This window comes from Scyliorhinus canicula, chromosome 12, assembly GCF_902713615.1.
Source record: "Scyliorhinus canicula chromosome 12, sScyCan1.1, whole genome shotgun sequence".
Classification (NCBI taxonomy): Eukaryota; Metazoa; Chordata; class Chondrichthyes; order Carcharhiniformes; family Scyliorhinidae; genus Scyliorhinus; species Scyliorhinus canicula.
The window spans coordinates 37,847,635-37,872,979 of NC_052157.1; positions in this window are offsets into that span (position 1 = coordinate 37,847,635).

The window sequence follows — 25,345 nt, forward strand, 5'->3', positions numbered from 1 at the left end:
TCCTGAAGCTAAAATAAATAGTTTACAGAAAGGGGATTCTGTTACATTATCCTGGATACATCATCAAGAGCTTACAAGAGGCCTGGATTGATACTGTCAAAGTTATTATGAAAGTGTTGCCTTATCCCAAAGAATGGAAGTAGGTCTATGTCACAATGCTTCTCACCCACAAAGTACTTATAGCTCAAATAGAGGTCATGGAGCTCAAAAGATACATATCAGTACTTTATCTCCACAGAAGCATCCTCCAATGTTCTTCATCTAACTCCATCAGCATATACTTCCGTTGCATTCTCCTTCATGTATTCATTCATCTAGCATTGTATATCTTCATACATACATACATACAATACAACCAAATTCTCGGCATTTATAAAACATTTAGCACAAAGTTTTATTTGTTTTAGTCCACAAATCGCATATAATAGTCAACATTTCAGAAAAACATGAGCTGTGTAAATATAGCCACTGTGATTATTTTTTATTTTGAGAAAAAGTCTATCGGAATTTAACAGAGACCGTTTCTCATCAAAACTAATATAACTATCAAGTGCGTTTTTGAGCAAAAAATTTGCAAATCTCTTTGCTCTTAAATAGGTTTGTACATGCATTTCCTTCTGGGTGTTTATCTTAATAGAAAACGATCTAAAAATCTAATTATAAATGTTTGATGTTCACTATTGTGTCACAGCAATTATCGGAGCATTTAAAAAAAATGAGCATTATTTAAAAACCCCGATCTTTGCATTACAGCTTTCATGTCTTTATCTAAACACTAATGAGAACTTTATTTTTGATTGAAAATAAATTCTGCCCAGTATTAATGCTTTTATAGCGGAGGTTCCTGGGAGGCCCTTGATTTATGTTGTGAGGCAGCACCTCTGTGCTTGCCCTTCAGGTCCAGCTGGCATTTAATTGGTCAGCAAAGAGAGTGAGGGGGTCTCCTTTGAGGAGTGAATAACAATTGTTTATGTTTAAATGTCGGCCTGAAAAGAAGGCTGCATAGGGAAGAAGGAATCTTCTGTGCGAGGAAAGCGAACACAAAAGAGACACCAGTGAAACACATGAGAATAACCAATGGGGAGCAAGCAGCTGGAGACTGAAGGATATGGAAGAACTACACGTGGAGGAATCTGTGATTAGCAATATCCCAGAATCAATTAGCGGATTCATAAAACCAAAGATGGAGAAATCCAAACACAAATGTATTTTTACATTCCCTCCAGTAACTTGTTTTCAGATTTGCAATTAGCATTGTTTTTTTGAATCCTGCAGTGACTGATCCGTGGGTTTGTTCCAGCAGTTAAGTACTTTGTAGACTGAAGTGACAGAAAGTGATGAGAATTTTGTAAAGTGCGTAAACTGGAGAACTGTGTGCAACAAAAACCTTTTTTGTGTGCATTCTTCAGAATAACAAAGGAATTGATGGTATATTTTACAAGGAAGTGCTCATTTTAATAGGTTTGCACATTCCTGGCACAAACAAATAAAAGGCAACACTTCAGCTTTAAGAAGATATTGTTCCTTCGAAACCACAGCTCCCTTTTTTGCGTTCGTCAGACTAACATTCCAAGCAGGCTGACATATTGGTGTTTTTTTTAAAAAAGTCACGACAGTTCCACAGTAACTGCAGCTTTTAGACGGTAAAGGGAAGCATGATGAACCAGTGTCAACATGTCAGGCACAGGGAAGTGAATATAGCTTCAAATCAAAGTAACACTGCATCCTATTGTTACTGACACATAGCAGCTCATTGATGACAAAGGTTCACTTAGTCAGAACAGTTCAGGTGTTGCCAAATTCATTACAATGTCACTTTGAGATGAAATGATGTCATTTGTACTGTCTTGGGCATAGAAAGGAGAATCACTCAGATTCTGTCAACATGCTGTCGTCTTAATTTCCTTACTGCATACCATATTAACATCTGTGGGCCAGGCATCACGGGACACAAGTTGGATAGGTTGTTAATATTTCACAGACATCCCTTTACTTCTGTGATTACCTTCTGTGCCCCCTCCACCCCTCCTGTGGCAGCAGAAGCATTAGACTGAGTCATCGTGCTGTCCTCAGTGTTTTCTCTGCCACCTTTGAAATGAAGAGCAGATGCATTTAGAGAGCTGCCAACCTCACGGAACCTGATGTTGTCATTTCAAGAGGAGACAAAGATAACACGAAGAACCTCTTCATCAAAAAGAATGCTAAATAATAGCAATCTGAAGCAGAAAAGATCAGCAAGTAAGGCAATGCTCTCTTGACACTGAGGAGACTTGCATGTTAAAAAATAAAGGAGGTAATATCAGGCATCGTTGTGCTCTTGCTCGGGCGAAACAAGGCCAGTGAATAGCAGGATAGGCCGCAAACGAGAACCTCCACAGGCAGCAAACAGGTTGCGAAGCAACCGGCCTGCTCCTATAGGCGAAATCAAGATCTCGCCATAGCGTGACGTGAAACCAATTATCACCACTTAAGCCCTATTTCCATACAATTAAAGGGGAGCGACCCCATATCCAACAGCCTCTCATGATTCATCGGCCTCCCCAGCAAGTGGTAACGCTGCGCCGATTAGTATTCCTTTTAAAAAACGTGAACCTGGTTTCTGTGGGGAGCTGAGGAGCTGAGTAGTCTTCTTTACTCATAGGCAAAGATCCCGGGGCACTGCTGGGCTTGCCGCCGCAGTGCTTGGAGGGGCGTGGGGGATCCTCGGCTGGGGTGGGGGGGGGGGGGGGGGGAGCACCCTCTAGAGGGGTGGGCTGCCAGGGGAAGGGGGGAGCAGCTGAGGGGGCAAATGTGCGTGGCATCAGCATGCCAACCCCTGGATCATGTTTAACCATTCCGGAGGGCAACCCGAGCCCCTGTCTGTCTGCTCCACCAACCTCCGCCGATTGCCAAGGTCTCTGGCCATGGGGCTGAAGGCTACTTCAAAGAAGGAAATGGCAATCGTGTATAAGTGAGCACTTCACACAACCCGAGTGGATTCACGTGGGTATGCGGGCCTTGTAGCATGTGGAAGTCATTGTCTAGCATCTCCATCATACCTTGATGCCTGGACACTGTGCCTGAACACTGCGGGAGGCAATACCACACACGCAGCAACCAACAGCTGAACACCCAGAGGATGGGACACAACTCCGAGGACATGTTCATGGCCGGAGGGTGGGTGAGTCGGCCTGCATGGCGAAAGAAAGTGACACACTGGTTATGCTCAAGGGTTTTTAACGTGTCACAGGTGTCCAGGTGTCCAACAATTCCCCGCTCCTGGTAGTGCTGCCCCACTCTCCCAACCCACCTCAATCCCTACCTACCCCACTACCAGCCTCTCCTCCCTCCCCCGGTGGCCTCAGTGATTCTCAATGTGCTTATCCTACCTCACTCTATCTAGGTGTCTCCCCAGGATGAACATCTGAGGTGGAGGCAGCCAGCTGCTTAACATGCTCTGAGGCCTTCGATGTACCTGGCGGGCAACCTCTGGAGACTCTGGGGTCAGAGGGGCACTGACACAATTGTTGATGGCACATGCACAGCCTTGCCACCCTGTCCCGAGTGCTGACCTCGAGGTGTGGCCTCATCAGAGGGGTGGAACTTGGGCGAGCTGCTGTCCATGATCTGCACTCCATGGGGCAGGTCCCGACTGGCACTCAACACCCCCTCCTCCCGGTCGGTGCCCATAGGGCCCCCGCATCACCTCAGATGGAGGAGCAGTTAGTTTGAGCCTCGGCTGCCCCTGCATCATCTGGCTCTGCCAGACCTGGCGGCTCCCCGATGTCTGCACCATGGTGTTGATGCTCTTGGTGATGCCTTTCAATGATTGGGTCAAGCTTTGCAGCACCTTGGGAATGCCCAACTGCAACTGGGACAAGCTCCGTAGCGTCTCGGCCATTCCCATATGAGAGTGGGATACGCCCGGTGTCAGTTGTGTTTTGTTATGCTCTTGACGTAGCATAAGCTGCTTCCTTGATGTGCACTCTGACAAAGGAAGGTTCAGACTTGGAGATAGCTTTAACACATTTATTAAACTGTCAATGATTCTCCTACTTGGATTCAACTCTCCTGCTAATCCTGCTATAGCTACTCAGATTATCTAACCAGTAGCACTGCATCAAGGTCAGTCTGGTACTGGGTTACATCCCCCACCGAGTCGGACATTCTGCCGAGACCCCCAGCCATGGCCTTCACCGACTGCGCAACACCTTAGACACCTTCACTCATGCTGTTTACATTGTGCACCAGGCTCTCCACTGCGGTCACCACCCTAGCAGTGTTGGCCTCTGTGTCAAGCTTTGCTGGTGACATCTCCTGCGCACGTTGCCTATGGCACTCCTCCAATCAGCTATGGTCAGCTATGGACTTGCTGGAGTGTCTCTGACTCCTCCCTCTAAATGTCCCGGCTGCAACCTATCATCTCCATCAGCTCCGAGTAACCCTGAATCAGAGGCTCAGCATCAAGCTGAGACCCAGCTGGGTCCTCGGACCCAGCAGACCTCCGACTGCTGTCTCACCTGGGGGTTCCTTCCCCCCAACTGTTGTGCATCAGCAGCTGTGTGGTCCTCACCAGATTGTGTCCAAGAAGACAGACCATGAACGTTTCCCACCGAGGTGCATGTCTCTGGTCTGGTGAAGGGTGGGAATGACAGCTGTGATGCATTGATCGTGTCTTCCTTGGATCTCTCGTCTGAGGTGGTCTCACTGGAGGCAAATTATGATGCCACCCGGGATGGTCCGGCGCCGTCAGCTGGAGGACCTGCGGGAGAATCGACATGTGGCCAGTGGGAGAGATGGCTCAGTCAGTATGGCAATACCATCTCACATGTGACAGATCCTCCAGGTAGGCTGTGTCCTCAGCCACCCTCATCATCTCCAGGGCCCGTTCCTCAAATGTGGTGAGGATCTGTATGTCCAGCATGTCTCCTCTAGTTTGGGCCCTCTTCCGGCGATTGTTCAGAGACACAGAGAGGGCTTTGTTAGCCACATAAGCAGTTCACAGTGGTGGGAGGGGATCTGTGAAGGAAAGTTTGGGGGGGTGGATCCTCGCGAAAGGTCTCGGCCGAGGAGCTGAGGGGTGTTTGTGTCAACCCACCCGTGCTGCCCGGTGTCAGCTGTGTTTTGTTATGCTCTTGTAGCATATGCTGCTTCCTTGATGTGCACTCTGACAAAGGAAGGTTCAGACTTGGAGATAGCTTTAACACATTTATTAATCTATTAACGATTCTCCTACTTGGATTTGACTCTCCTGTTAATCCTGCTATAGCTACTCAGACTATCTAACCAGTCTGCTGCAATCCACGTGGTGGGTGTGATGTGTTCCAAATCAACCCTGTGTACTCACTGAGTGTCTCCACTGGAAAGAGGAAGATCATGTGTGCTGTGTCCTTTTATATGGGTTGGTGTAATGCCCCCCTGTGGTCGTGTCACCTCTGTGTTTGTCGTGAATGCCCATTGATCGTGTCCTATCTTACTGGCCTATTGGTTGAATGTCTGTGGGTCATGTCTCTGGTGCTCAATCTAGTGTCTATCTAGTCTACATGTATTTACGTTAACCCTTTGTGTATTTACAGTGATGCATATCATCACAAGTTGTTGCCCTTCTTACGACACTGGAGGCCAGTTCTCCTGGTCACAGTCCTCGGGCTCACGGCCGCTGCCACTTCGTCCAAGGGGCACTGGCTGCACTGTGGCTCATTCTCCAGGGCCCTCAGAGGAACAGGACATCCCTCCTTGTCTTAACCGCATCAAGGAGCCTTGTTGGATCTGCATCTCCGAATCTTGGTGTCGGGCTTCTCGGTGTCATGGTTGCGAGCTGAGTGGGGCTGGCTGGGCAAGTGCTGTTTAAGTGCTGCTCCACCTTGTTAGGGGGAGCTGGCGAGCGCAGCTCCGGCAAATTGGTTGGCGAGCCTTCATTTGTGGCGTGAAGCCCGTGGGGCTTCATTAAGTGGACCGATTAAATTTGAATAGCATTGCTGACCTCACTGGGCCGAGTGCCAGGAAGCCCGAGGCAAGTCCCCCTCGCTACCACACTGAGAAATCTTTACGGAGAATGGCGCCCAAAGGCTTCCATTCATAAAACCTTTCACAATATCCCTGTTAATGTAGGAAACACTGCAGCCAATTTGCACACAGAAGTGCACCTACTGTTGACCTAGAGTCTCTGGAGTGGGCCTTAAACCCACAAATCCTAAGTCAGAGGTAAGACAGTTTAACACCTGCCTTGCTTGATGGGTGCACAGATGCAAAATAAGGGCTGCTATAACGGAAATTGTTTCTTTATTCTTTCATGGGGTGTCGGTGTCACTGGCAAGGCCAGCATTTGCTACCCATTCCTAATTGCCCCTGATATGAGTGGCTTTTAAACCATTTCTGAGGGAAGTTAAGAGTCAACCACATTGCTGTGTCTGAAGTCACATGTAGGCCAGACCTGGTAGGGATGGCAGATTTCCTTCCCTCGAGGATCATTAGTAAACCAGATGTTTCTTTTTGATATGACATTGAGTTTATTGTCCTCATTAAACTTTTAATTCCAGATTTTTAAAAATTGTATTCAAATCCCGCCATCTGCTGTGGTGGGATTCAAACACTTGTCCCCAGTGCATTCCCCTGGGTCTCTGGATTACTAGTCCAGTGACAATAGCCTTATGCCACTGCCTCCCCTGATCTAGGATACCAGGGAATCATTACAATTTCTGCACCCACATATAAAACAGCCAAGGAGTTTTTATTTAGAACTGTGAAAGAAATTAAAACAAATGTTCAGGAAGAATATTTCAATGAGGGGGAATAATGACATCTATAGAGTAAAAAGACTTTAAAATAGCTGCTGCAAGGAACTGGACATCAGGGGCGGGATCTTCGACCCCCGCCGGGTGGGAGAATCGCCGGGGGTCGGCGTGAATTCCGCCCCCGCCATCCTCCCAATTCTCCCGCCCCCCCAAAAACCGGCCCAGCGTGAGTCGCGCCGCCCACCTCGGAGAATGGCGGGGCCCGGCGCGACTCAATGGGTGCTGGGGCTACCCGAATTCTCCGGCCAGTGATGGGCCGAAGTCCCGCCCGCCTGTAGCCGGTCCCGCCGGCGTAAATCAGAGTAGGTCCCTTACCGGCGGCACCTGGCGGCGCGGGCAGGCTCCGGAGTTCCTGGGGGGTCGCGGGGGGATCTTGCCCCAGGAGGTGCCCCCACTGTGGCCTGGCCCGTGGTCAGGGCCCACCGATCCGTGGGCGGGCCTGTGCCGTGGGGGCACTCTATTCCTTCTGCATCGGCAGTTGTGGTCCTCCGCGATGGCCGATGCGGAAGTGAATCCCTGTGCACCAGGCCCCTATCCCGCCAGCCGGCGGGGCACCAACCACTCTCTGCGGGCCTAGCCCCTGAAGGTGCGGAGGATTCCACACCTTTGGGGTGGCCCGATGCCGGAGTGGTTCACGCCACTCCGTCCCGCCGGGACCCCCTGCCCTGCTGGGAACAGGAGAATCCCCCCTCCTGAAATCCAGTATCTCCTGAAAAACAAAATGACAAGACCACTAATTCTAAATCCTCATGAGAACTGGAACTCTAGTTGGTAGTTTTAACCATAGCTCTATCAAGCTTCTCAGAAAGAGTTTGAGTGATGATGTAAAACTAATGGGAATGAATCTGCAGCCCTTTTTAATTCCCTTTCAGCGTCACCCATTTTACAGAACACCGGGTGGGGCGGCTATCAGTTTGCGATCTAACCGGCCCGCTCCCATTGGCGAGATGACGATCTTATTGCATGGTAAGAAACCAATAATTACCCACTAAAGTCAATCTCCATATCACTAACGGAAACAACCCCCTATCTAACATCCTACAGTAATCTAACCGCAAACCCAGCAAGTGGTCACACAGGCACCGATTGGTACACCTTTTTAGTGAAGCTGGAGGAGTAGCTGCAGTGGGGATCCAAGCAGGTGAGTAGCCATCTCCAAACCCAGACAGTGAGCCTGAGGACTCTTAGGTTGCTGTCCTAGTACTAGGAGTTTGGATGGTGAAAGATTTGTTGAGCATATTCAGGAAGAAATCCTCATTCAATATGTGGATGGCCCGACTGGAGAGGGGGCAAAACTTGGCCTCACCTTGGGGAATAAGGAAGGGCAGATGACAAAAGTGTTAGTGAGGGATGATTTTAGGGCCAGTGACCATAATTCCATTAGTTTTAAATTAGCTACGGAGAATGATAGTTCTGGCCCAAAAGTTAAAATTCTAAATTGGGGCAAGGCCAATTTCGAGGGTATTAGGCGGGAACTTTCAAAAGTTGATTGGGGGTGCCTATTTGCAGGCAAGGGGACAGCTGGTAAGTGGGAGTCTTTCAAAAAGGTGTTAACTAGGGCTCAGGGTGAGCACATTCCGCTTAGAGTGAAGGGTAAGGCTGGTAGAAGGAGGAAACCCTGGATGACTCAGGATATTGAGGATATGATCAAAAGGAAGAAGGAGGCATATGACATGCCTAGGCAGCTGGGATCAAATGGATCCCTTGAAGAGTATAGGGCTTGTCAGAGTAGAGTTAAGAGAGAAATCAGGAGGGTGAAAAGGAGACATGAGATTGTCTTGGCTGATAAGGCAAAGGAAAATCCAAAGCGCTTTTAAAGATACATAAATGGTAAAAGGGTGACCAGGGAGAGGGTAGGACCTCTTAAGGATAAACAAGGTTATCAATGTGCAGCTCCACAAGGGATGGGTGAGGTCCTAATGAATATTTCTCATCAGTATTTACTGTTGAGAAAGACATGAATGTTAGGAAAATTGGGGAAATAAAAAGTGATGTCTTGAGAAACGTACATATTACAGTGAAGGAGCTGTTGAAGATATTAAAGCATATCAAATAGATAAATCCCCGGGACCTGATGAAATGTGTCCCAGGACATTGTGGGAGGTGAGGGAGGAAATTGCTGGACCCCTAGCTGAGATATTTGAATCATCGACAGCCACAGGAGAGGAGCCTGAAGATTGGAGGGTGGCAAATGTTGTGTCCTTGTTTAAGAATGGCTATAGGGATAAGCCTAGGAACAACAGACCGGCTGGCCTTACTTCTGTAGTGAGTAAATTGTTAGAAGGTATTCTGAGAGACTGGATCTGCAGGCATTTAGACAGGCAAGGACTAATTAGGGAAAGTCAGCGTGGCTTTGTAAGGGGAAAGTAATGATGCACAAATTTGTTTGAGTTTTTTGAAGGGCTGACCAAGAAGGGAGATGAGGGCAGTGCAGTCGATGTTATCTACATGGACTTTAGTAAGGCCTTTTGACAAGGTACCGCATGGTGGCTTGTTGCAAAAGGTTAAATCTCACGGAATCCAGGGTGAGTTAGCCAATTGGATACAAAATTGGCTTGGTGACCAAAGCCAAAGGGTGGTTGTGGAGGATTGATTTTAAAATGGGAGGCCTGTGACCAGCGGTGTGCCTCAGAAATCTGTGCAGGGTCCACTGTTATTTTTCATATATATTAATGATTTGGATGAGAATGTAGGAGGCATGGTTAGTAAGTTTGCAGATGACACCAAGATTGGTGGCATAGTGGATAAGGAAGAAAATTATGTAAGATTACAACAGGATCTAAACCAATTGGGTCAGTTGGCCGATGAATGGCAGATGGAGTTTAATTTGGATAAGTGTGAGGTGATGCATTTTGGTAGATAACATCAGGTCAGGACCTAGTCAGTTAATGGTAGGGAGTTGTGGAGAGTTACAGAACAAAGAGATCTAGGGGTAGAGGTTTATAGCTCCTTGAAGGTGGAGTCGCAGGTATGCAGGGTGGTGAAGAAGGCATTCAGCATGCGAGGTTTTATTGGTCAGAATATTGAATACAGGAGTTGGGACGTCTTGTTGAAGTTGTACAAGACATTGATAAGACCACACATGGAATACTTTGTGCAGTTCTGGTCACCCTATTATAGGAAGGATATTGTTAAACTAGAAAGAGTGCAGAAGAGATTTACGTGGATGCTACCAAGACTTGATGGTCTGAGTTATAAGGAGAGGCTGGATAGGCTGGGACTTTTTTTCTTGGAGCGTAGGAGGCTTAGGGGTGATCTTTTTGAGGTCTATAAAATAATGAGGCGCATAGATAAGGTAGATAGTCAACATATTTTCCCAAAGGTAGAGGAGTCTAGATCTAGATGGCTTAGGTTTAAGGTGAGAGGGGAGAGATACAAGAGACCAGAGGGAAAATTATTTCCCACAGAGGGTGATGAGCATCTGGAATGGGCTGCCAGAGGCAGTGGTAGAGGCGGGTACAATTATTTCCTTTAAAAAACAGTTAGACAATTACATGGGCAGGGTGGGTATAGAGGGATATGGGCCAAAAGCAGGCAAGTGCTTAGTGATAGAAACTGGGCGGCATGGACAATCTTTCATTTTCTTTTTTTTGATTGTTACAAGTAGGATTACATTAACACTGCAATGAAGTTACCGTGAAAAGCCCCTAGTTGCCACATTCCAGCGCCTGTTCGGGTACACAGAGGGAGAATTCAGAATTCTCAGCTGGTCCGGGAATTGAACCCACGCTACTGGTCTTGTTCTGCATCACAAACCAGCTGTCCTGCCCACTGAGCTAAACCATCCCTCCTTGGCCGAAGTGCCTGTTTCCATGTTGTAAACATCTATGACTCTATGACCCTACTTGGGTGGAGGGGGGTGCCGCGGGGAGACCCTGGGAAGGAGGGAGGAGAGCCCAGAGGTGGGGAGGAGACTCTGGGTGTGGGGGGAGGGTGGGGGGGGGGGTGAAATGGCCTCAGTCTGGGAGGTGGACCGCCATCGGTGAGGAGGGCAGATCCAGGACCACCGCACCCGGGGCTGCGGCAGGTGGTGTGGCAGTCCGCCCTCATTGCAAAATAATGTGCCAGAGGCTTGGTGCAACATTATTTATTGTTGTACAGCAGTGACCCCAACTGCCCCTAACTCCCGATGGTGCCCCTCCTTCCCCCCGCCCCCCTTCCCCACCTCCCTTCTCCATCCCAGTGTCCTCTCAGTGATCTGCTGCCTGCTTAGCCCTCCGTGCTCTGCTACGTATAGGTATTTCCCCAGGATGCACATAAGCAGTGGAGGCAGCCTATTGCTTACCGCGACCCGTAATGTTTGCTGGCCGTCGGTGGTGGGAGGGGGACCCGAGGGTGCTAATGGCTGCCGTTGCCTCCCCATAATAAGTGTTGGCCCCCAGCGCCCCACCTCCCAGTCAGAGCCTTTAGTCCTTGGGGATTACCTAGAGATGGAGGGGCAACAGGGCTGTGCTCAGGGTGCCCTAGTGTCATCTAGCTCTGCCAGCCCTGGCTGCTCCTTATGGTGTCGATGGGGTCAGTTTAAGTGCTGCTCCCCTTGTTAGCAGGGGACTGGAGAGTATGGTCCCGGAAAAAAACCGGTACGACAGTCATTTGTGGTGTGAATCCCATGGGGCCTCATTAAGTGGAGCAATTAGCATTAGATACCGGTGACAGCCTCGCCGGGTCAGCTGTCGGGAAACTCCCGGTGATTCCTGCTCGCCACTACACTTAGAACAAATTCAGTTGGATCGTGGCCATTGTTTCTATCCACACAACCGGGCTTTGTTGACAGAAAAATTACACGTTACCTTGAGTTATAAATATTTTTTCATTTAAAATTGAAAGTAATCACACTTACAAATTCCTGGCATGCAGCATGCATTAGGAGAGCAAAGTAGAGGGGATTTCTCTCCGGGCCCTCACCATGTCGGCACTCCCATCCCCGCCCAAGAAACACTCCAGCAGCCCATTGGTGATACCCCCTCCAGACGTGGCACAGTAATTCGGACTGACCGAAATGTCCGACAAAGCCCCCATCTGCAATAACCACAGATTCACAACAGCATTCACCGACGCCACCTTCAAAAGGTGGAGACAGGACGGGGGGGGGGGGGGACATTGACAGTCAGGGACCTATACACTGATGGTAGGGTCACAGCACTGGAAGAACTGACGCAGAGATTCCAACTAGCTAAAGGCAACAAACTCAGATACCTGCAGCTTAAAAAACTTCCTACGGAAGGAGACAAGGACATACCCGCGACCACCACGACAGACACTATTAGAAGAGCTACTGGACGCTGACATCCGAGGCAGAGGCAACTGTAGTCACATGTACGAACAACTCCTAGAGAGGGCCGACACCGAACTGGACACGACAAGGAGGAAATGGGAGGAAGACTTGGGGTTCGAAATAGGGTGTAGACTCTGGAGTGGAGCACTGCACAGGGTCAACTCTACCTCTACATGCGCAAGGCTCAACCTAACACAGCTAAAAATGATACATAGAGCCCACTTGACCAGAACCCAAAGGAGCAGGTTCTTCCCAGAGGTGGAGGACAGATGTGAACGGTGCCAAGGAGGCCCGGCCAACCACGCGCACATGTTCTGGTCTTGCCCCAGACTTGCTGGGTACTGGATAGCCTTCTTCAAGACAATATCCAAAGTGGTGGGGATGAGGGGGGAACTATGCCCGAAAGTGACAGTCTTCGGGGTGTCAGACGAGCCAGATCTCTTTATAGGGAGGAGGGTGGACCCCCTTGCCTTTGCCTCCCTGATCACCCGCCGTAGAATCCTGCTTAGTTGATGATCAGCAGCAGCACCTAAAGCTGCAGACTGGTTATCCGACCTATCAGAATTTCTCCAAATTTGGAAAATTAAATTCACCATCGGTCGGTCGGACGGGGGCTTCCACAAAACATGGGAGCCATTCACCCGACTGTTCCGAGACCTGTTTGTGGCTAACACATAAATAAATAAATAGCCAGTAGCCAGGGGGAAATAGCCAGGACAAGATAGAAAGAGGAAAGCGAGGGAGGACTGGGGAGTTTGGGGGGGGGGGGGGGGCATGGTGAGGTAGAAAAACCCAGTGGAAAAAATGGAGAGCAGCAGTGAAAAAGGGGAAGGGAGAGGGGGAGGGGTCAAGGAGAGAGGAGGTGGGGGGGGGGGATTAGGCAGGATTGTATGCTGAGCCAGACGGCGACAGACTGTAAATAGAGAAACCTAAGGAGGAACCTTGGTGACTGTACAATAAATGAAAATGAACGGCAATGTATATAATTTTGAAAATGCCAATAAAAAGATTTTTTTTAAAAAGGTAAGGAAAATTCTCCAGGTGCTGGAAATCTGAGATCTAAACAGAAAATGGTGGAATTACGCAGCAGGCAAGACAGCATCTGTAAGAGAGAGAGTTAAGGCTTGAGGTCAACAAGCTGCATTAATTCTGACGAAGGGTCACTGAGCACTTCCAATAGTTCCTGCTTCTATTGGAACAAGAATAACCCCTTTTTGCCAGATCTCTAAAAAGCAATCAAACTCTTGTATGAGCCTCTCATTCGCCTTCAGCAAGAAACCCAGCAGCAGTGCCTGAGATGAATTTAAAAAAAGCGAAGGGCATGAGGAAAATACAAACAACTTGCTCAGAAAAAGAAATCAACGTCAAAGGAATAAGTTGGTCATTTAAAAAAGAGTAATTCATAAAAATGACTATTAAAATGGTACTCAGCAAAAGCTTTTATCCTATTAGCTTAATAAGTAGCACTAGAGAGAGATGAGGCCCCAATACCTGGCCAGTAAGAAAGGGGGAGGGGGCAAGGAACAAGTTAAGGAGTGAGGCTTAACTAACACCCACCTTGGGTTTGCCGATTGTGGTTTATACTCTGAGCTGGCCTCAGCAGAATTCATATGAAATGAAAGAAAGATAAGTGCATTCCAAGCACTAAGTGCATTCCAATCACTCAAGCGTGTGATTTCACTGAACTTACCTCTCTTTGATGTGGTCAATGTTTACAAACATTGCGGTTTCACCACTTACGCCACTGAACCATGAAAAGGTATGAATGGATCAAAGCGGCAGATGATTTTTACACGCTGTCAATCACAGACCTCTACTGGAAAGCTATGAATGACTTGCAGACAGTGAACCTATGGGAACCAGACGGAGGCGCTGCTTCTTTCATTCGAGGAATGGACTTGTGAAGCTGCAAGGTAGGTATTACAGTGAAAATGCTACCCGCAACCCCTCTCTGGTCTGCTCTCTAGCTTCCACCCTGGCGCCCTTTTTTCTGGGGGGAGAGTGAAAGTGTCTGTGGGGGAGGGGTCCCTCAGTCAGGGGGTCCGTGATGGGGGTCCCTTTTGTCAGGTGGTCTGTGTGGGAAGTCTCCCTATCACAACAGTCTCTATTGGGGTCTCCCTTTCACCGGGATCCTTGTGGGAGTCTCTCTATTACGGCAGTCCCTGGGTGGAGTATGCAGGTCGGGTCAATGTATACCTGGGGGTGGGAGGGCACCCAGGCAATCCGGTGATGGAGGCTGCTGTGCGGTGCGGGGGGTGCGCTTTTCAGTGTGTGGGGGGTTGTTGGGCCTCTGGTGGGCTCAGATAGTCTCTACTATCGTGACCCTGGCACGGTGGACCTTGCGGGTGGGCCAAAGGGGCAATGGGTTGTCCCCTTGGCCCACCGCGAGGACCGCCATGTCAAGACCACGATTGTAGACACCACAAGTGCCCACATGATCCCTGGCCGCGGGACCAGGAAATCATTGGAGGGCGGAGCATAGGGCACTGGGCCCAGTAAATAGATATAAATGGTTCATTAAGACCCATTTGCATTTATTTACCTGCTCCTGCTGGGATTCAGCGTAGAGCTTGTTCACACCACCAGCAGGGCGTCGGAGCATGACATTCGGGTCGGCACCCGGGCCGATCCCAATTTTGCATTCATGGGGTTGCAGATCCCACCCACTCTCTTTCACACACACTTTCTCACACACACTTTCTCACACACACACTCTCTCTCACGCGTACTTTCTAACACACACATACTCTTTCACACACACACTTTCTCACACACACATTCTCTCTCACACACACTCTCTCATACACACACTTTCTTACGCACTCACTCTCTTTCACACACCCTCTCTCACACACGCTTTCTTACACATACACACTCTCTCACACACTTAATGACACACACACACTCTCTCTGACACACTCTCTCTCACACACACTCTCTTTCACACACGCTCTCGCTCAAACACACTTTCTCATACACACTCTCAGACAAGCTCTCTCACACACACTTTCTCACACAAACACACTCTTTCACACTGTGGTGAAGTATAAATACTAATAATCCACACTGTATTGTACAACATGTGTTGAGCCTGTATATTGTATTGGATCACGTGTAGTTGATCGGCTCTACCCATAGGGGGAGATGAGGAGCTTATACTGGGCTCCACCCTTGGCTCCGCCCATGGCTCCACCCATGGCTCCTCCCCTTAACCGGATGTATAAAGGTTGATGCTGAGAGCCTGCCTGCCAGTTCATCTGGAGTTCATCTCATCACAGGCAGGCTCTGTTGTAAGACGATTAAAACCACAGTTCACTTCAAACCACGTGTTGCGTAAGTTGATGGTCTCATCACACACACACGCTCTCTCTCATGCATACTTTCTCACACACACGATCTTTCTCACACACCCAACCCCCAACGTTACACTTTCTCACACACTCTTGCACACTTCCTCACACACACTCATTTTCTCTCACACACACAGTCTCTCTCACGCGCACATACAGATTCGCTCACACAGCCACTCACACACACACAAATTCTCTCTCACACACATTCACTCACATACATACACACACATTGCCTCAGTCTCTCTCACATATATGCTCACCCACATATTCATCCTCGCACACATACTCTCTCTCTCTCTCACACACACACACACACTCATTCTCACAAATGCACACTCAATCTCACACACATCGTTCGAGGCCTCACCCTCCATCAGCACCACTTCAGATATGTTCCTTATACCCAATTCTTGTCAACATATGTCAACCCATGTGTCCACTCAACATCATATGGTCCGCAAACCCTCATGTCAACTTAGTTAATCTCCATGCACACTTGTGGCCGCTCACATCCTTATGCCACCTTAATGCCCTTCATCCATCCCCATTGTTCTTCTACCCCGTATGTCAACTTAGTGACAACTCATGCCAACCCATGTTTCCTACCACTCTTTTCCCTTATCCCATCCATAACAACTCACCTAATATCATTGGACAGTTCCTTGACAGCGTTGACACTTTGTGGATAGCTTTGCCAGACTTGATAGGTTTTACACTTCTCAGAGAGCTTTGGCAGATTTGACAGCTGGACAGCTCCTGAACATTTCCTGGCTAGTTGGTGCTGGGAGTGGATTGTGGGGGTACTTCATGACTTGGAGAAGAGGTCACGAGGGGAAGGGCATTCACGAGAGGGGTAAAGTGGATGAAAAGGCACTTACCTCATGTTCCAGCAGCCTTCAGACTCCAGCCAGGCAAGAAAACAGAGTGCATGACTGAAAATATCCAAACAGAAGTCCCCAAGGTGGCATGAAAGAAAAGGAGGGACTGGGAAATCAGATGCATCTTACTGTGTTAATGGTTGCTGCTGTTCAGAACAACAACAATCAATAGTCAAGTAGCCGGTGGATCAGTGCTGCTTTGGACAGTGATCACCCGTGATAACAGGCTGCTCAACAAATTAGCCTGGGCTGTCACTCAAGTAATGCCCTGATGATTAGCACCATCTGCACCCCACTCACCTGGGCTCTGTGCAGAACATGGACTGCAGCAACATGACAGGAAGTTGACTCGGCTTCTCCTGATCTTCCCAAATATTGGATCTGCTGCTTCAAATGCTGTAGGCGGCTCTGGAATGGCCCTTCGGGATACATGTGTCACTTTGCACTTCCCCTCTACCCTTGCACATGGTGTCCCAGCAATGTCTGGAGCCATAGCTGCATGGGAATATTGTTAGCCTCTAATATTTTTCCCATGAGTCTTCATGGAGTTTTAATTACCCATTGACTAAGCCACTGACTAACTTATCTCATAAATAGTTTCCAATTTTGGATACGATAAAACTCTGAAATGGGATCCTTTGGGAATCTTTGCCTCTGCAGGTTGACATAATCTGACAGATCCAGATATGAGATTCTTGGCCGGAACATTTGATTAGTGACATTGAAGGTATGTTTGCAGACAGTATCGAAGGCACAGCAGCATCTGTCTACCATGCCTTAATGATCATTCTCCTCCGCCTTAACTTAAAAATAGAGATATACCTATGGGAGCACCCCAAGCTACGTGCAAAGGAGCAGATAGCATTAGCTGAATGGTAACAGGTAAATGAGTTTAGATTCGTGGAGCTGTCAGAGAGGTTCTAAGAAATTTCATTTGAAATCTTTTGCAGAACTAGATCAAAATAACACACACATTCACCTCCATATTCAGCAGGGCATCTTCTGCTTCTCTAACCTGGCCCCATTAGCAAACATGTTTTTACAGCCCTGACTCTCTGGGCAGAGGTTTACCAAGCTTGTCGATAACTTTTGGTTTCCATATGCTCCTGCACTGATAATATATTTATATATCACCTTTAACAAAATGGGACATCCCAAGGCACTACACCAGAACATATTGATCTAAACCTGAAGCTAAACTGCTGAAGAAGATATTGGGAAAGATGGCCAAAGATTTGGTCAAGGACATAGGGGCCAGGATTCTCCAATGCTGTGCCGAGTTGGAGAATCGCCGGGGAGCTCGGGAATCACGCCACGCCGCTCCCCGACGCTGGGACTCCGATGCTCCGACCTGGGAAAAACCTCACAAACGGACCGCAGAATCGGTAGAATTGGCACGGCATGCTGGTCCCTGGGCCCGCTGAGATTCTCCGGCCCGGATGGTCCAAAGTCTCGCCGACGTGACCACAGCTCATGCCGGCGTGAATCAAACATCCTTTTTAATGGCATCAACCAATCGTGCTGGGTGACACCGATGGAGAAGGAGGTAGAGGTCGGCGTGGGGGGGCCACCACATGTCGAGATGGCTGGGCCATGGCCGGTGGGGGGGGGGGGGGGGGGTGCGTTTGGTGGGGGTGATATCCGCACAGGGCCGGGGGTGCCAGGCGATGTCGGAGTTGGTGTCTTGGGCGGGGGGATGTGGGGGGCTGGGGGGTATGGGAAGTGCCTGGTTGGTGTCTGGGGGTGGGGGGGGGGAGCATGCCGGGGTTGGTGTCTGAGGGGGCTGGGGGTAGGATAGGGAGTGCCGGGGTTGGTGTCTGGGGAGGGGTGAGGGTGGTGTGGGGAATGCCGGGGATGGACTCTGGGGGGGGTGGGGTGGGGAGTGCCAGGGTGGGGTCTGGGGGGGGGGGGGGCGGGAGGGTGGGTGGGTTGGGGAGTGCCAGGGATGGGGTCTGGGGGGGGGGTGGGGAGTGCCGGGCCAGGTGTCAGCTGGCAACTGTGACGACCAAGTAGCCCATGGCACCTGGTTGTCGAGGCGGGAATGGGCAATGATGACAAGTGATCTTCCACACCTCCTGCAGGCCATTATGTTTGGCCATCACCCAGCGATGTTGGCCGCCGTGGTTGGGGCCGCTGCCCTGCATGTAGCTCTATGGAAGCTGGAGCAGGGGCTTGCCAGGGAGGAGGCAGAGGCTGCCACTGAGGAGCGTGCCGCAGAGGGGCAGGAGGTAGCTGACCAGGCTGGAGGGCCGTCCGCCTGGCAGGATGAGGAGGAGGAGGAGGATGAGGAGGATGAGGAGGAGGCGCTGCCATGGTGATGGAGGCGCCCGATGAGGCTTTGTGTGTATCGGCGGTCTCATGTCCAACCAGGATCTCACGGATTGGGCATGCAGGAGGAGGCTCCGGATGAGGCTGGAAACCATTGCCCATATCTGCCATCTGATGGTACACCTGGCACTGCGTGGGACTGGGTGTGGACACCCTCTCCCAGTGACGTCAAGGTGACGGTCGTCCTGAACGTTTATGCCACGGGGTCGTTCCAGTCGCCGAGTGATGACCTGTCCGGCATCTCCCAGACATCGGTGCACAGGTGCATCCGTGCAGTGACCGACGCCCTGTATGACATTGCGGACCGCTACATTCAGTTCCCTGTGAACCGGGCCCTCCAGGATGCCCGCGCAGCAGGCTTTGCCGTAATTGCCAGGATTCCATGGTACAGGGGGCGATCGATGGGGTTCACATTGCCATGTGGCCACTAGCGGATAACAGAGCTGTGTTCATTAATAGGAAGGGGACCTTCTCCATGAACATCCAGGTGACCACTGGATGAGGATCCTGCATGTCTGCGCCTGGGGGGGGGGGGGGGGGGGGAATCGCTGAGCATGGGCACGGACAGCACAGTACGGCACCACCCCACCAGCCTCAACCTGCCCACCACCAACCACCTGCATGCATACCACCCCTCCATTGCACATCCACCTGCGGCACAACGGGCAGGGCTCACACGCTCGCCAGTGGAAGCGGGTCTATTGCTTGGCATGGAGGATGATGACAACCCACTCTGTGATGAGCTCTGGGCTCTACATCGTTAGACAATGTCTGACTCATGGCCACAGTAACACCCTCCACCTAGGTGGCCCTTGCATGCGGCCTGGACACTGCAGCGCACTGACCTGTCATCTGCCTGGGGATGGGGTGTCGCCTGCGACCTGGGTGTGTGGGGGAGGGGGGGGGGGGGGCATGCCACACTCACATGAGCTCGACGTTCTGTCAGCCCTCACACACGCTGTCGCTCACTTCCCACCCCACCCCAGCACGCATCAGACAGAGCACAGAGGCAGCTTCTGTAGGTATAAAAGTAAGTTTAATGACAAACAGTTCATACACGTGCCATAGTCCCTATAACTAGTCTGTGCCCAGCACCCGTGCCAACTTGCTCAGTGTCTAATTTTCTGGCCTTACGGGCCCTTTGCCTACATCCAGGTAGTTCCCCAGGTGGTAAAGCAGGACTGGAGGCGGACTCCTGTGGTTCCTGTCCTGTGACTAGGGACCCCGATTGTGGCTGTTTCCTGGGGCGGCCTTGCCTGGATGGGCCAGGCTGTGCCTTGGGCGAGCGGGATGTCGTGCTGCCAGCCTGTTCTGCCCGTTGCCCACCAGATGCACCTGGGACGGAAGGGGAGGGGGGGATGGAGTCCGAGGTATTGTCGAGGCCTTCCAGGACATCCCCTGCAGGGGGCGCAGAACGGGCCCCAGCTCCTCCTCCTCCCTCGGGGTGCCCGATGCTCCCCGGGGCTCTCCATGCGACGGGTTGCAAGTGGATCCAGCACCCGGGTCACACCCGGAACCTGGCACTACCAGTCATGGAGGTCCATCCTGGTATTGATGAGGGTCTGCAAGTTTGCAGCCATGGAGCTCAGGGAGTTGGCCATCCCTGTCTGTGTCTGGGCAACGGCAGCCAGCACATGCGAAATGGCGCCGATGCCCTCAGTGTTGGTCTGCTAAGACTAGGCCATGGTCTGCTGAGACTGGGCCACGCCGTTGAGCGCCTCTGTGATCTACAGTTGGCTCTCGCTCATGGCTGCCTGTGAGAGGGCAGCCATGACGTGGGCCACGGACGCTGCCAGCACAGAACGCTCCAGGCCTTGCATACTGCTACCCATGTCCGACACCGTCGCACCCATTGCCACCACCGCAGATGCCACCCGTGCGGTTTTGGCCTGGGTGGCACGCAGGACTGGCACCACTCCCTGCTCCTGTACACGAGTGGACTCCTCCATCTGCTTCTGCAGATGCTGCAAGCCGGCCGTCACCCCCTCCACTTGTCCCAGGGTCCCTGACTGCATCGGGACTATGGGTGGATGTGGGAACGCCAGGAACCCGGGACCCATCTAGGCAGCAGCTGGTTGTTGGGGCCGGGCTGCCCTCCAGCCGTCCGGCCCCTCGGCTGCTCCTACCTCCACCTGCTGTACCGGAACGGCTGTGTTCTGCGCACCAGTGAGTGTCCCAGAAGCCTCATCACTAAAGTGCGCAACCGAGATGAGAGTCTCTGCGATGGTGGAGGGTGTAGGAGATATCAGTGGTGTTCCGTGGAGGTCCTCATCGGATCCGAAGTCGGGGTCCCCTGGGGTTGTGTGTCCTGTCCATCCGTCCCCTGTGTCTGAGTGTCCTGTTGTCCGCCCCCTGTGTCTGACCTGTCTATTCGTCCCGTGTTGGGTGTCCTGTCCGTCCGTCCCCTTTTTTCTGAGTGTCCTGTCCGTCCATCCCCTGTGTCTGGGTGTCCTGGGTTTGTGTGTCCTGTGTGTCGGTGTCATCGGTGTGTGTCCCCTGTGTCGTGGTGTCATGAGTTGACTGGGACAGGGGGCTGTTGGTGGGGCTGCCCTCTCTGTCGCTGGATGAGCCCCTACGTTGTGGCTGCACAGGTACTGGATGGGGGCGACGTACGCCTGATGGCCCAGGCCAATCCATTGCTTGTGGTCGGCCCGGCACTGGCAGAGGCCAGCCTCCGGCGGATGGCCCAGGTTGGTCCCTGATTTGTGGTCGCCCTGGCATGGCCTGGGGATGGTCTGCGTCCGCTGCAATGGGAGGATCGCCGTGTGGTCCTGCAATACACAATACGGCATGCATGATTAGATACGCAGACAGGCTGAAGGTGTGGTGTAAGGGGGGTTGTTGTGGGAGGATGGAGGAAGGGTGGCGCCTAAGTGACGTCAGCCGCGCATGCGCAGGTTGGCCGACTCCAACCCGCGCATGCGCGGTTGCCGTCTTCCCCTCCGCTACCCCGCAAGACGTGGCGGCTTGATCTTGCAGGGCGGCGGAGGGGAAAGAGTGCGTCTCTTGGAGACGCCGGCCCGACGATCGGTGGGCACCGAACACGGGCCAGTCGCCTCCCGAGCACGGCCGTGGTGCTCGATCCCCTCTCCGTCCCCCACAGGTCCCAAACTTACCTTTCACGCTATGTTCACGCTGGCAGCGACCAGATGTGGTTGCCGCCGGCGTAAACAGGTCGGGAACATCAGGCCGCTCGGCCCATCCGGGCCGGAGAATCACTGGTCGCCGTGAAAAACGGCGAGCGGCAATTCCGCGACACGCCATTTTGTGGGGGGTGGGGGTGGGAGAATCGCGGGGGGTGCCAGGGTGGCATGTCATGATTTGCCCGGCCCTCCCGCGATTCTCCCACCCGGTGTGGGGAGCGGAGAATTATGCCCATGAACTCCGTAAGTGCATACGGTTTTAGTTTTGGCAGGTACCATGGTTGGCGCAGGCTTGGAGGGCCTGTTCCTGTCCTGTATTATTCATAGGCTTGGGCTGACAAGTGGCAAGTAACATTCGTGTCACAAGTGCCAGGCAATGGCCATCGCCAACAAGAGAGGATCTAACCATCGCTCCTTGACATTCAACGGTATTACAATCGCTAAATACCCCACTCTCAACATCCAGGGGGTTAGCGATAATAAGAAACTGAACTGGACTACCCGTAAAAATACTTTGGTTGCAAAAGCAGGTCAGAGTCTGAAAATGGCGCAGGATTGTGAGGCAGCTTGGTGGCACTGAGGTTAGTACTGTTGCCTCACAGCGCCAGGGACAGGGGTTTTATTCGGCATTTGATGACTGTCTGTGTGGACGTTGCATGTTTTCATGGCGTCTGCACGGGTTTCCTCCAGGTGCACCAATTTCCTTCCATAATCTAAAGATGTGCAGGCTATGTGGATTGGCCACGTTAAATTACCCCTTAGTTTCCAAAGATGTGCAGGTTAGGTGGGGTTGCGGGGATAGAGCGGGGGAGTGGGACCAGGTGGGGTGCTCTTTCGGAGGGTCGGTGGAAAATCGATGGACTGAATGGCCTCCTTCTGCAATGTAGGAATTTAATAGATTCTATGGAAAAATACCACCTTCCTGCACTATAGGGATTCAATAGTAACTCATATCCTGACTCCCCAAAGCCTGTCCACTATCTACAATACACAAGTCAAAAATATAATGGAATGCTCTCCATTTGCCTGGATAAGTGCAGCTCCAACAATATTCAAGAAGCTCAACACCATCCAGAACAAAGAAGCCTGCTTGATTGGTAGCCCACTCACAAATTGTCAATCCCTCCACCACCTGTGAACAGTGGCAGCCGTGTGTACCATTTCCTTCATCAGCACCTTACAAACCCACGACCACGACCATCTATAAGGATGAGGGCAACAGATACCTGGAAACCCCACCACATGGAAGGTTCCCTTCAAGGCACTCAGCATTCTAACTTGGAAATATATCACCGTTCCTTCACTGTCGCTGGGTCAAAATTCTGGATCTCCCCTCTAAGAGCATGGTCGGTGTACATCCACCTCAAGGGCTGCAGGGGTTCAAGAAAGCAGCTCACCGGCAACTTCTCAAGGGCAACTAAGAAGGGGCAATAAATGATGGCCTAGTCAGCAATGCTGACATATCATAGATGAAAATTGAAAAACTTAGAATGCCAGAGAATTCAGACCTCTTCACTCCAAAAAAAGAGGAGAGTTGGTGTTATACTGAGTCATTACAGATTAATTGTGTTCTGTCTCCTTTTACAATAACTGTACTGTATTTTTTCTGATTATTTATTCCCACTAAATGAATGTAATGTGAATGCACTTAATAGGATGGCATGGTGGCGCAGTGGTTAGTACTGCTGTCTCAGTGCCAGTGTCTGGTGAATATAGGTGGACTGAGAGATTGATTGGCATGTCTTGGACTAGTGTTTAAATATGACACTGGAATCTTTCAATTCCAACCTTGGGGGACTGTCTGTGTGGAGCTTACACGTTTTTCCGATTCTGTGTGATTTTCCTCTTGGTGCTCCGGTTTCCTCCTACAATCCAAAAATGTGCAAGTTAGATGGATTGGCCATGCTAAGTTGCCCCATAGTGTCCAAAGGTTAGGTGGGGCTACAGGGTTAGAAGGATAGGGTGGGGGGGGGGGGGGGGGGGGGGAAGGGTGGGGGGGGGGGGGGAGTGGGTCGATGTGGGGTGCTTTTTCAGAGGGTCAGCGCAGACTCGATGGACCTTCTGCACTGTCGGGGTACCATTCTATGAAATGGTCAGAGATCCACGGTGCCACACTTTTGCCCAATAAATACCAAATTTCGGTATGGTTTTGTAATGGTACCACAAGTGCCCAGCAGTTTTTGGTTGATTATGTTAAAATTAGGCCCTGAGGATATATCATTCAGATAAATAGGGGGAATTTTCCCATTTTCGGACTAAGTGCGGTGGCTCTAGCGGCGCCTGTCCCACTAACCAGAATAATGGGATTCCGTGCCAGTTTCAGCACTTGGAACCATATTAATTATGCACAGGCCTGTTCCCCACTGACTTTCCTGGCAGGCCATCAGCTGATTCGTCTGCCCATCCTCAGCTGGCGGGTTCAAATGTCCCGGTGCCATATTTAAACACCAGTCCAACATGCAGTAATCATTCTCTCAGCCCACCTGCCTTCACCAGACCCAACAACATGTTTGGAACCCCGAAGGCAAAGGCTAGCAGGCTCAAGAAGAAGGCAGCACCATAGATCTCACATAGAACATACAGTGCAGAAGGCGGCCATTCGGCCCATCGAGTCTGCACCGACCCACTTAAGCCCTCACTTCCACCCTATCCCCGTAACCCAATAACCCCTCCTAACCTTTTTGGTCGCTAAGGGCAATTTATCATGGCCAAACCACCATGTTACAATCCCATTTGTTGTTATAAGGGACAGGAAGATCACGGAATGCAAACCTGGCTCAAAAGACCATAACTTTTATTTGCTTTTTTTAAATTGGAGAAGCAGAGTCAGAGGAATGCCAATTAGTTTTATCAACAAGGAAAAAAACATTTATCAAACATGAAAAGTTGGATCATGATACAATACTCCTTTACACCCCTTTTAGATTAACAAGTATACATGGATTTTAAGGTTAACTCAGATTACAAAATATATTGAAAGCCACAATGATCTCAGTAACACAAAGTCTCTTTAAGCACACCGACTGGCGGTGGTCAAATATACTCTCCACTCTGAAGTTCAGCGTTGTTGCCTCCCACCTGCAAAGCACCATCTATTGCAGGAAATGGATCTCATCCGTTCAACCAGGGTAAGTCCCCTCTCAGTTCCTTCCACTATCAAATCTTTACCTGCAAAGACTCGCATTCCAACCATTCTTCCCGCCCCATTCTGTAATTATTTTGCAATTGTGTTTTGCTATTTTATGCTGTGTTTGTAAACCTGTCTCCACCTCACCTGATGAAGGAGCAGTGCTCAGAAAGCTTGTGATTTCAAATAAGCCTGTTGGACTTTAACCTGGTACTGTGAGACTTCTTACTGTGCCCACCCCAGTCAATGCCGGCATCTCCACATCATATCAAACTCTCAACATGGCATTAAACAATTACTCTCCTCATGGATCTCAGACACCCATTAGAAAGGGACACAAATCGACACTCGCTTTCTCAACAACACTTTGACAACATTACCATCCTATCTGTCTTGTTGCTTGAACTCCAATCTCTGTCCTTTCTGAGTTAGAACAACGAACAAAGAATAAAGAACAATACAGCACAG